Consider the following 14,015-nt stretch of genomic DNA (forward strand, 5'->3'; position numbering starts at 1 on the left):
GTTGAATTGGAATAAATTGTAGACATATTTTGACCAGAAGTCCTTTAACAGAGATAAAGTTTGAAAACAATTTCTTCTAATCTGTGTCTTGCATCTTCATTTTCTTAGCAGTCTGCTTGGAAGAGCAGAAATCTCTAGTTCATTCTATAAGTTTTATAGATTTAGCTTTTAGATGTATGAGCATGATCCATTTTGAATAAATTTTTATAGAGGGCATTGAGCTAACGATTGAGATTTACCTTGTATTTTTATATAGCTATCCAATGTTACCAGCACGCTGTTGAAAAAGACTTTCGTGTCTCCACTGAATTATCTTTTTGGAAAACCAGCTGAGTGTATGTGTAAAAAAAAAAATATATATATATATATATATATACACACACACACACACACATACATATATATATATATATATATGCACATATATATGCCTACTTGTGGTCTCTATTTTGTTTTGTTGATCTCTTTATTTTTCCTTGTGCTAATCACACATTGTCTTGATTACTACAGTTTTAAATCAACTGTTGGCACTAGCTAGTGTTTATATCCTAAATTTATCTTTCTTTTTTAGAAAAAAGTTTTTGAGACTACTAGGTGCTTTTCACTTCACATTTTATTTTATTTTATTACTTGCAAAAACCCTCATACTACTTTATTTCAACCTTTGTCTAAAATGTAACCTTGAAACTCTCCCCTTAAATGGAGAAGAAAACATTTGAAATTCTTCAAACTCATCCAGGAACATGGTGCATGCTTCATGTAGCAAGCAGCCGAGGTCTAGGCCCTGGCCCTAGCATTTTAGCAGGAAGGATGGAGCACAGCTCAGTTTCCTGTGCTTCTTCCTCCTCTTCATCACTCTCTTCTTTCTCAGAAACATTGTTGCTTATAGGAACAACCTGGTGTGCCCAGTGATCCACACAGGACCAGAGCCTGGCTAAAGGTAGAAGCTTTCGGATGGCTGGACTTGGAGGTGGTCCAGACTGAGCATGGGCTGGAAAGATAACTTGAGGTTGGCCACGGAACTGCAATCTCCTGGTGTCTTATTTCCTGGCCGTGGCATGCACCATAGTACTTAAGCTCGGCTCTGAGCCCTGTCAACGAGGCAGCATGTGGTCAGGGCCAGCACATGCTGTGCACCCTCCTATTCCTGGGCCTTGAGTGCGAAGGAGTGGGTATAGCTGGAGATCTTGAAGCCAAAGAAGCTGTCCATGGTGACCAGGGTGTGTATGATGACCAGAAAAAACTGTCCATGCTGACCGAGCTCTCAAGACTCAGGAGCCAGAGAGACAGGCAAACATGCCACCTTGTCATAAAGTTTAGAACCAGCTTGTCAATTCTGCGAAAAAAATTGTACTACAATTTTGATTGATGGTATTTTGAATCTATGGATCAATTTGGGGAAATGACATCTGAATGCTATAAAGTCTTATAAAAATATTGTATAACTCTTCATTTTCTTAGGTCTTAATTTCACTCATCAAGGACTACCCTCAGTGTATAGGTCTTACATGCATTTTTGTTTGCTTAAATGTTTTGCATTTTGATGCTTATTGCAAATGAAATTTTTTTATATTTTAACTTCTAATTTTTTTTGTTAGAAAATAGACATAAATTAGTCTTTGCTTATTCATCTTCAATCTTGTGACTTTTCTAAATACGTTTATTCTAGTAACATGTTTGGGTGTGGGGGCAAATTTCTTAGAACTTTTATGCAGATGAGCATGTCATTTGTAAGTTAAAACAATTTTATGTCTTCCCAATCTGTGTGCTTTTCATTTCTTTTCTTTCCAAATACACTGGCTTTAAACTCCAGTATTATGCTAAATAAGGGTGATGAAAGCCTTGTTTCTGAAGTTAAGAAAAAGTAATACAGTCTTTAACCATTAAATATGTTAGCAGTAGGCTTTTACATGATAGCATGATATTTATCAGTTTGAGACCATTCAACTTTGCTCCTAGTTTGCAAGTGTTTTTCATAAGGGAATATTAACTTTTGCCGAATTCTTTTCATATATCTATTGAGATGAATATATAGATGAATTAATTCATATAAGCCTACTAGAATGTTTTATTTCCTCTTATCTCAGTTTGATAATTTATATTTTTCAAAGAATTTGTCAATTTCACCTAAGTTTTAGAACTTATAGTGTTTTTCATTATGTATTATTGTTGAATGTCTAATAAAGAATTTGTGCTGATGTCCTTGTCTTATTTTTACTGGTATTTCATTCCTTTTCTTTATTTCCTCATTTGATGTACTACAGGTTTATCAAATTTATTAATCTTTTTCATTGAACCCACTTTTTCAATTTTTCTTTTTTATTAGTATATATTTATAGTATATAATGATCAACTTTGTCATGCAGAGTTGGTACTTTAGCAATGTCTAATATGCTGTCAGTCCCTTCCAGTGTAATTTTCATTTTAGAGGTTTTTCATTCTAGAGGCTCCATTTGAGTGTACTTTATATCCTCTATTTATTTCTGCACCATGCACCAGCTTCCCTCTATCTTCTTGAACATATGGAGTACATTTAAGTGAGTGTTTTAAGGTCTTTGTCGGTCAGTTTAGTCATCTCTGTCATTTCTGACTATTTCTGTGGGCGAACTTTTTTTCTGTGCTCATTGCTCATATTTTTCTGCTTTTTCACTTAGCTCATAATTTTTGATTGGGTACCAAATGCTGTGAAATTCATATTTTGGAGGCTAGATTTTGTTTTATTCCTCTCTGTGGCAATTTAAAATTTAGATTGGAGATTAACACTTTCTGTCCTGAGTATACTCTTTAATTTGGTTGTTGTATTTTTTGACACAAATTTAATAGTATTTAAATATTTACTTATTTTCTGTTATGATTAGGTAGTAATATAAATGCTTTTCTTTCAGTATTCACATACAAGGAAAACAAGGAATCAGGGATTTCTCCAAGGAGCCTTTTTTTTTTTATTAAAAATTTGTGTTTAGATAACAAATATAAGTAGAAGAAGATGTCTGGATCCCTGAAATCACATTTCTATGCTCTCTTTCCGTCTAGGGTTGTCCATGTGAATATAATTTGGAAGTAGGCCAAGCTGCTATCATTATCCTAGATAATTATTCTATATGATCTGAAAGTAACAGCAGATATTGTCTATTAAGTTCTGGAAAATACCTGGGACACTGAGACATTATGCAAGATAGAGGGTATCATTAGGTATTGAAATTGTACAGCTTTCACTTGATAATTCAGATACAAATAATTTTTGGACAAAAGAAACCAGCAAGATAGTACCAGGGAGAAAACTGGAAAGGACAGACAACTAGAACAAAAATTTGGAGGAACAGGTGCAGTGGAAGAAATACAGTTTGAGGGAATTAAATTTAAAGCAGGGACATCAAATAGGCTGCGTTTAGAATGGTGAGTTGAAAGTAGAGCCTGAGAGTCCCCAAGGCTCTGGAGCTCTTAGCAGCAGAGAGCTATTACCCACTCCTGGGAAGCCTCATTATATTCATATCCATGAGAAGTGGACGTAAGTATGAGTCTGATGACGAGTGACATGAAGTTCTATTAATCTGACTCATGTTGCCTCATTACAGATCTATAGCTGCCACAGAGAGAGAACACTCTCTGTGATAATCAGGGTATCCTCTCAGAATGTGCTGGAATTTTGCTCCTCTGATATATAATTTTGTATGGTGAAGAGTAGTCCTCTTATGGTACATTTTTTTTTTTTCAGAAAGAACACTACATAATTATTAGGTTTAAACTTACCTAGAATTATAATTTTGTTACATGTCCCCAACTTTACAACCATGTTCACTGTGATTAAGTTTTTGGATGTTCTTAAAACTCTTATTCCAAGATTGAGAGTCTCTTGGCTGTTGTTACTGGTATGGATGAATTCTCATCTTTCTAATTTTATTCCATCCAATTTTACTCTCTGATAGTAACTTAAACTGTAAATTGGAGATTAACACTTTCTGTCGTAAGTTCCTCCAATATAGATATTTATAGGGATTTTTTCAAAGCTAAATAAATGTTTATAGAGCACATATGGTTTTCCATCACTTACTTCTGATATAAGCCTAAATAGAATTTATTATTATTAAGCATCATCTGAAGTTTAAAATTTTATTAGATTATAACATTTTGTTCATAATTTCTTGTTTTATGATGTTTACATATCATCTTTGCCACATAAGTGTATCCCATGCTACAATTCTATTCTCTGTATTTTTTCCTCCATATTAGAAAACCAATGGGAAAAACAAATCTAATATAGGGAAGAAGACATTTTAAAGGCTCATTTTATATTAATTTTCTTTTTGGCTTTTTTATTGCTTAAGATTTAAAGGGTTCTCTCTTAAGTAGAAAGTAAGCCCATTCATTAACATGAATTTCAAATTAGCAGGAAAATTTTGCTTATTTTTATTCTTAGGAACCTTTTATAATTTTACCGGACCATATTTGCATTATTTGAACATATGGCTTTCTCTCCCATATGATATACTTTCTTTTGATAATGGAAATTTTATTTGGTTTTGATAATTTACATGTCATACATTCTTAGTACCAGGTACTAAGGTGAAGATTTATAAAAGTTATTTAATCTTCACAGGAACCCTATGAGGATAGGTATTTTTATACTTTACCTGACATACATGAACAATTAGGATTAAAGCACAAATGAAATTTACCCAAGGATACGCTCCTAATATTCAAACCTGGATTGTCTTACACAAGATTCATAATGTTATCCATTATGCTATCCAAATTGATAGGGAGAGTAATAAGAGTAATAATACTTGTATTAAACTGCTGATGTGGCAAATGTAGATATATAGATAAAGATGTGTTTAGAAAGTGAAGCAGAATGAGATAGAAAGAGAAAGCGAGAGAAAGGGAGGGAGAGCGAGATGGAGAAAGAGTGAGAGAAGACTGCGATTATCATTATGCTTTACATTAGTCCTAGAAATTGTGTTTGTAACATTTACTCAGCACTATACATAGCTCTAAGTTTTGAATTGCCTTTCCACTCCTCTTTCATTTTTAAAAGTCTTTTTGTAATGGCTAGGAAATCTCTGACATGCATAGATACTGAAATTATCCTCATTTCATAAACTGAGTATTTAGAAAATAAATATTCTAATAAATTTCTAAAAAAATGAAATGATGGCATTTTAAAAAACATTGGCAGTCTGGAAAATTGTTATATAGCTACAGCTTTTAAATGCTTATTTATTCCCTTATTTCTTTATTTATCATGTACCTATTTTACTGATGCAAACATACTTTTTGGAACACAGAAAAAGTCCTGGAAAGATCTATAGCAATATTCACTATTAGCAGTGAATATTGCTAGGTGGTAGGACTAGGGCAATGTTTTGTTTTTCTTTTTTTACTTTTTTACTTCTAAGTAATGGATATGTATTGAGATGATCATAGGAATAAAAACATAATGGAATTCATTTCTTAATGTAAAGAGCCATAAAAATTAAACAAGATCCTTTTGTCTGGCAGAGAGATGTAGGATCAGCCCTGGGGAAGTCATGATTAAGGCTCATACTATGGAGTGATTTCTGTACTTGTTTAAGGCACAAAACTGAAAGGCATGCCAAAAAATCTCAGTAATGAAGATAATATTTTGATGCATTATTTAAAAAATCAGATTTAATGCAAAAAGTCCACACTGAACAAAATATAAAAATTTTCAATAAAGATAAGATCAGACTGGGATGAAACTCTGGTAAGTGAGGTCAGTCTTATGGCTGTGGGGTTGGGCCTACGTTTATGACTCATGTTGACAGCAGTGATTTCTGTAAACCTGATTTCTCCAGGGCAAGAAAATTGTCTGCACAATTAACTCTCCAGGAATAATTCTATGACTGCACATGGCTCTCGGATGTTTACTAAGTGCACCAAAAGTAATGTTCACTGAGTTTCCTATCACTGTGCCCTTGGATGACTTGAAGGTGTTTCAGAATCTGAGGAATAAGGGACTTGTTTAGTCTCTCCTTTGAATGTATAAAATGCCTTCTCAAAGGTATTTCAACACACAACTCACTGCATAATAGCTTTGTGCAGAATGATATTTTTGTGAAAGGAAAGAACAAGAGTTTAAAAAACCTGAGAAGTACTTTGAGAGGGATCTGTGTGACGGAGCAATCTCTGTCTAAGTAGTCTTCAAAGAGTTAATGTAAACATAAACTGGGTATCTTTGGTGCTTTTAACTGGAAAGGACAAAATAGATCCCCCAATTCCCATGCTTCTCAGGTAAATGGCTTTTGAATAGCAGAGTTCTAATCTGCAGTGAGAAATCAATATGCTGCTCCTTTAGATGCCTCTTTCTAATGTGAAAAAAAGAAAAAAAAACCAAGAACTGAAATAGTGAGCATTTTCACACAGAAAGAAGTGTGGAGAACAAAATATGAGTGAGGGTGAGAATTCCTGTTTCAAGGATAGGCTGTAGGTTCATTTGGATCAGAATTTTCTGAAAATTTTTTTCTAGCCATGTCAACAGGGAAATGTCTATTTTCCTGAACTGATATTGTTATTTTGGGGTATTTGCTTTCTTTTCTCTCTGTTTTCCTCTCTCCTCTTCAAAATTTCTTCCTCCTCCTTCCCTAGTAGAGAATTTGCAGGATAACTTATTCAGAGCTGTGTCTCAGAGCAGAGCACACATATTTTGGGTGTGTTTATAAGACACCAGAATACCAGTGAAAAGGTGAAAAATACCACAACTACCTGCATGCCAAGAATGACAGAGTTTTTGATTTGAAAGCTGCTTAAACTGCTTTCCTATGACAAAATGAGTCCGGGTTTATTTTAATAATAATGTTTCACAACTCACTATTCCCATGATAATCTAATCAGCAATGTCAGGTTGCCAGTTTAGTAATTCAAAGGTGGTTTCTGTTAATTAGTTTCTCAACCAAATGGCCTGACTGTCTCACAGCCATACGGAAAGTAGCAGAGACGAGCATGTTGTGCTTAACAAAACAAATAACTGCTGATTTTGAAAAACGGACTCAATTTGTCTTTTCTCTTTCAGTGGCAGATGCAGGACGACAGCTAAATGAGCGATCAGTCCATGTAAGAGGAAAGCATATATCAATATTGCCAACCCTGGCCATTGAACACACATACATAACTTGATAGGCTGACACACTTCTGGAGGCAAGTGATATAAAAGTGACTCAGTTATGATAATTTTGATTGATAGTGAGGAAGTTGGACATTTTGCTCATTTGTCTATGTACTGGAGGTGTTTACAAATTGCATCTTTAAAGATGTTTGGCCTTGCCCTTGGGCATCTCCTCACCCACTTCTGTTCAGTGTATAGATCCTTGGCTGGTCCTCAGGTTCCCGCCACCAGATGCCTATTACAGCCATAGCGGACAGCATCACTTTCCAAACCATTGTGAATATCACCTCCTTCCTGTTCACCTTTCACTTACCTAATTTTTAATTGAAAATTTATGGTCTTGGAGAGTCTAGGTTATTAAAACAGGATGTTAGACCACAAATGTTTGTTTTTCACAATTCTGGAGTCTGAGAAGTCCCTTTTCAAGGTCCCTGTAGATCACATATCTGTTGAGGGCCTGCTTCCTAGTTTGAAGACATCAGTGTTTTATTATATCTTCACATGAAGAGAATAGAAACTATGTCTCCTGTCTTTTCTTATAAGAGGACTCCATCCTCATGACCTAATTACTTCCCACAGTCCCCACTTGCTAACACTATCACATTGGGGACTTGGATTTCAATGTATGAATGTTGGAAGGCTCACAAACATTCTGTCCTTAAGCCCTACATGTTACTGGAATCTGTACTGAGGACTACTGCTATATGTGTGAACAAATGACTGTCAAAACCTTACTTGAAAGAAACAAAAGTTTTGGCTAATTCATGGAAAGTCTTGTAGGCTGGGTGCTCTTCCATGTTAGTGGTTCCAAATTTCTATATTTTTTAGTTACAGACCTGAGAGCCTGACAAATGTGTAAAAATCATTGTTTCCTGAAAAACTCAAATACACAAAAGCATAACTACACTTTGTATACAGTGTTTTGTACATAATTATTCTGTGGGGTGAAGCTGGGTGGCCATGATTCCAGTTTCTCTTATACCCATCAACATGAGCAAAAGCCCTGGCCCTTAGACTATTTCTTTGTTTTTTTCTTTCAGTAAAATTGTGTGTATTGTATGTTCTACAATATTTTGCCAAGGTACAGAATACTATGACTTTGAATGACATTGCTAATATGCCCTGGGAAACCGATACTATGTCTAATGTATATGAATGTTTTTAAACACATTCTCATTGTAGTTAAATTGTTCTTTTGTGAGGAGCAAAGGATAAATTTTTCTTCAGAACTAGTCCTAAGATAATGCACATTTTGATCAAGTGGATTGATTTTAGTTTTAATTACAAATATAGTGAAATTGTATTTTCTTTTCAGTTTTTGCTGGAAAACACAGAGACAAATTTGTGGCATGTCTAACAATTGTTCAGCTTGTACTTTTATCTCTTAACTTCATACCTTACACTATTTGAGAAATAACTTAGTTCAAAATATATTGACTTGGAAAGACATCCATGATATAATGTTAAGTGAAAAAAAGGAGTTACATGGGGCTGGGGATTTAGCTCAGCGGCAAAAGCGCCTGCCTGGCAAGCGCAAGGTCGTGAGTTCGGTTCCCGGTACCGGAGAAAAACAAAAACAAAAAAAAACAAAACAAAAAAAAAAAAACAAAGAAAAAAAGGAGTTACAGAGTAATACATAAATAGGGATACCATTTGTGAGATGGACATCTGGCCACCTATTTTAGTGTGAGAAGAAAGTGAATATTGATTAGAGAGTGTGCGGGGACAGAAGGTAGGAAGTCTTTCCCTCTTTATCAGCCTGCTATTGTGACAACAGACACGTACTATTTTAGTAAGTTAGTGAAAGAGTATTCTTCCCAAGCATTCCCCTTCCATAAATTAGAGAGAATTCCCATTCTTCCAGAATGGGAGTCAAATGTGTAAAATAATGATTGCTACCCAAATGCATGAACTAGCAATCACAACGTAATAAGACAGGTAGAATGGTAGAATTAGATAAGTCTTCCCAAAAAACCTAGGACAGAGTAATTAACTTAGTGGGCTATCACAGAGACAAGCAAGCTGTAGAGTGTGAGCAGCATCTTTCGAGGTGGACTAGTACAGGAAGTGCATTCCTGCCATGGGAAGCAGTGTTGCATAGAGGCAGAGAACACTATCCTGTATCTGGAAAGCTACTCTGGGACACACCCTGTGAGGAGGGGTGGGACACGGCTGGAGGGTTAGATGGCTCAGAGTCACAGAAAGCCACTCTTGGATTTCTTGGTAGCAGGCCATCTAACTATCCTTCAATGATTTCTGAAAATTCAACTTAAATTTTATTCCTTTGGCAAGATGACTGGAACGCCTTCAGTCTCTTAGATTTGGTTCAGGCAACAATACTTCCACGGGAAATTATACTGCATGCAACCTGCCTTTTGGGTAAATGTATGAATTGGTTAGGGCTCTACATATATAATCTTCCCATTGCTTCTACCATATCATCACCTGCCCTAATGCAGAAGCTTTAGTATAACCCCATAGTGCACCTTTTCCAAATCTGACAATCTAACTGGTGGTAGTTTACTAAGAGTGCAAAAAGGCTTGGAATACACTTTAGGCTGTGTGTGGTTTACTGTGAAGGAAGAGAGCAGCAGCTTGGCGTGGTAACATATCACAGCACTTGACCTCGGAGGACCTGACTCTCCTTCTACATGGCTGTGTAAACTCAGGCTGCTCTGAGCTCAGTTATTTACCCTAGAAAATGAAAATATATGGCGGAGTGTGACCGCTAAATGGGATGAGGTATGTGGAACTCTCATGTCAACTGAAAAGCTCTTGCAACTAATGCACATAGCAGGCCATGTGAGGATGGAGGCCTGGGCTGCAGTCATACCGTAATAACACAAGGGTCACTAGGAGCCACCTGGAGCTGGAAGGAACCTTTAGGGACAACTCTATGAGGCTTCAAAGCACCTTAGGAGAGAGTGTATCCAAGAGCACCCTGACTTTGGGCTTCTGGCTTCCAGATCTGTGAGAGGATATATTCCTGTTGTTTTAAGCTCCCAATGGAGACTTTGTTTTGCAGCTCTAGGGAGTGAGGCTGGAGTCTGTGTTAGAGCTTTCAAGAAGGACAGCAGTTTTTGCAGACTGGGCATTCCCAAAGGACAGGTTGCCCTGACAGTAACTCTTTACTTCCCTCACCTTTGCTTTTGAATTCTGAGTTTTTTGCCTATTTCCTATGCAAACAAGAGCTGGAGTTCTTTGTCACTGTCATGAATGAAGGACAGCACAAGATGAAGGGACGAAGGTGGTGATGGATGTGCGCCTGGGCTTATGTAAGTAAAACACTAATTGAAATGTGGAGGAATTTAAAGAAACACAAGTATAGAACCAAACAATGATGTAAGGTTGGTGCTTGTTTAATTGTGAAACTAAAGCCTCCTCACCAATTGTAGTATAATTTGCATGCTAAAAAATAGTGTGTGTGTGTGGGGAAAGGCCCTTTAAAAATGTTCCTATAGCCATGTTTGCACTATTGATTTACTTAATAAGTTGGTTGGTAGAGGTAGTACAAACTTTGGTCCCAACCTGGTTAATTTATGAAAGTCTAATTTAGTTGATTCTAAATTATTGATACTTTACTGTAAACAAATGCAAGTTATATATTTGCTTTTATGCTTACCTACAACGTTACTATAGACCATAGAAGCAGAATGAATTAGGAAGAAATAGCTTGGGATTAATAATTCTATGCTTAAGTGTAGTGGTATCTGACTGGAGAGTCATTTTTGCTGATCTGAAATTTTTTAGTTCTTGCCTATCTTCTGGGGAAATGCATATCTCTCTTCAATAACTACAGAGTTTCTTATTTTGAAATGTTGAATTCTGTTTTAGAAGTGTTCCACGTTGTCAGTGTTTGCATTCTTCTAGAAAGTAGATTTAATTTAATCCCCCAAACCTAAAAGTAATCTGAATGCTACTAGGAAACTGAAATCTTCTTTCCTTTCAATTCACTGTGGTGTTTTATGAACAGCTATAAGAATTTAGAGGAAGTGTAAAATTCAAATAATCTTTTGGTTTCATTTGAAGCACCAGGTTCTTTCCTTTCTACAACATGAAGAGAAAACTGTTCATATAAGTAGTGAGGCTCTTTGTCAGTGTAGAACTTTGAATATGTCTTTGCAAAGGGAAAGGTCCAAATGTGTTTATAATGCCTTTACTATCATGATTACCTTTAAATTTTATTATGATAATAATAAAATCTTCACTTCCTATAGTAAGGAATTTTTTTATCATCCCATTTCTTCTTGCTTTTCTTCTTTTTTTTCTTGCTCCAAGTATTCTATTTGTTTTATGATTCATGACTGGTACCCTTTCTGAATTTAAATTGAGTTCTGGGAATTAAAGTTATTATTGATAAAATAGGACAATAATAAAGATATATAGGCAAATGTGCATAGAGGTAGAGGCTCCTTTTGGATGGTTTAAGGTCTGTGTTATGTTAAACTGAATCAGGTAATATAGTCTCTAGTATGAACGCTACTTATTAGTCATTTTGTTCACTTTATTGATTCTATTTACTTACTGGGTAAGACCAAAAAGATAAAATACAGCACCAGTTCATTGAATGTGCTTTATAAACCTTGAGCTTGGCTGCAGTATGTGGGTCAAGGCCTATTAATCAATCTCAAAATATTGATTAAGTCTCAGACTTCTCACATTTTTAATCAGGAGCCCAAGATGAGGCCTAAATATGCTGAGAAGGCCAGTTGTTGGTGACAGAGTGTGAGATAAATATCTTGTATCATTGGAAGTCAGGAGGAAGTAGTGCCAAAGTAGATTAAAGGTTAGCTTTAGCTGGGGGAGAATTAGGAATTTCTTTCTACAGATTTTTAAGAACAAGATTTTAAATAACCATGAAAGAAAGTCATGCTCACTTTGATAGTTACATTATAAGTATAAGGGTTCTTCAAGAGTCTTATATAGCAATAAGACACTTGGATACCTTAAAGATATTTATTTTTCACAGTCCTATAGACTCAGTTGGCTTTAATAAGCAAATCCACAAACTTAGGGTGTGATTCTTAGTTGTAAGAGAGTAACTCATGTTAGGTACTTGCTTAAGTCTTCCAATCTCAATGGATGGTCAGTGGCTCTCCCTGGATCTGTTTGATGCTGAGGCTGTGCTAGGAGGCAGCTGGGTCAGAGATCAGAGAAGCTCCAGTTTGCATGGAAATAGATGATCTTCAAGGTGTTCTCTGCTTTCTCTGTGGTATGGGTTACTCTACTGCTCCATCCCACTAATGGTTCATATAAGAGATTCTCAAAGTCGTTGCTAGACCAGTTACACAGGCATAATTTAATACAAATGCAAACATACCACAATCTCTATTCACTGCATCATAAACTCTGGTGTGGGCTTTGTAATTTGTGTTTCATAAGCTGTTATAGTTTTGTCTTAGTTTTTTATTGCTGAGACAAAATACTAGATACAAGTTAAAGGACAAGAGGTTTATTTTGGCTCACAGGTTGTAGAAACTTCAGTCCCATAGTTGGCTGGTTCCAAGGCAGGTTGGCATGACAGAGGAAAAACAGTTTGAGGCATTGCAGGAAAGAATCAGAGAGGGATCAAGGGAGGAGGAGGGATGTATACCAAACCAGGCCACACCCACAGTGACCCACCTATTCCCACCAGGCTTCACCTCCTAACATCACACCCAGCTATAAACACTTCAGTGGACTAATCCAGTGATGACTAGCACACACCCATGACCCAGGCACCTGCTATGAGTGCATAGGCTTTGGAGGGACATATAGATACAAGCCATAACATTTCACATGGCTCCAAAAAGATTCATGTGCATTCCTTTTGGCAAAAGACACTCAATCCATTACTAAGAGCTCCCAAAGTCCATGTCTAGAGTCTCCTCTGAGACTTAAGGCAAACTTTTAGCTTTGAGCCCCTGTAGAAATGAAAAGAAAGTTAAACACCCCAACAGTAAACATTTCCATTTCAGAAGCTACAAATAGTGGAATAGAAAAGAATGGGACCAAAGCAAAGCTAAAATCCAACAGGACAAACAATAAATCCTGTAGTTCCATGTCCAGCACCCAGGCTAATCTGTGGTGAGATATGAACTCCAAAGGGCTTGGGTGGTCCCACTCCTATGGCCCTACCAGTGGTTGTTGCCCTCATGGCCTCTCTGAAACTTGATTTGCTCACTTCATCAAGGCTTTCCTCACTTCATCTTCCATGTTCCTGGATTTTTCATCATCCTGGGGTCTCCACTGCATTGCTTCACCCTCATAGCTTCAGGAACTGCTTTCTCAGGGGCGCACTGCCTGGCCTCCCAGGCATAAGAATGTAAAGAGAGTGTTTGCAACTCCTTAGTCTCTGAGAATAAGGGGAATGTGTTTGTTCTATTTTGGCACCTTCCAGCCATTGTACTTCCGATTGCCTCTGCTCACCCTAGGTGTGCTCTAGTGTTTTGTGTCATAGAAAATTAAAGCTATTCCATACACAGCAACAAAGCATAGAACCTGTCCTTAGGGAGTAAAGTGTAGCAGCTGCATAGTTTAGTGTGCAGGTTATATATTTGTAAAGATCATTCTTCTAGAATTTCCTAGGATAATATTAACTGCAATTGTTTTATATCCTTCCCTCATATTTGCCTATGTTTTTACCTGATCACATATGTCAAATTTTGGTTTAGAAAATGCAATGACTATAGCTATAATGAAGAATGGCGGTAGGTCTGCTGAAAAAGAAGGATTTTAATAGAACCAAATTCTTAAACTGAAGACAAGACATGCAAACCATTAATGTCTTTTGGTTGCAGAGGTGAGGCCAGTAGATGCATAATTTGGGGGTTGTGGGCTCCTCCCAATTTAATCATAATTACTTTATATAAAGAGAGATTGGTGGGATGGTAAAAGAGTGTGGGTTAAAACC

At 36.4% G+C, this 14,015-nt stretch overlaps 1 pseudogene; it reads right to left on the reverse strand.

Annotated features, from left to right (window-relative positions):
* Nucleotides 1–755: 755 nt before the first annotated feature.
* Nucleotides 756–1,210, reverse strand: LOC102008506 (annotated as a pseudogene).
* Between the last annotated feature and the right edge of the window lie 12,805 nt (nucleotides 1,211–14,015).

Source organism: Chinchilla lanigera, unplaced genomic scaffold (genome assembly GCF_000276665.1).
Source record: "Chinchilla lanigera isolate Chin_1 unplaced genomic scaffold, ChiLan1.0 scaffold00008, whole genome shotgun sequence".
Taxonomy (NCBI): Eukaryota; Metazoa; Chordata; class Mammalia; order Rodentia; family Chinchillidae; genus Chinchilla; species Chinchilla lanigera.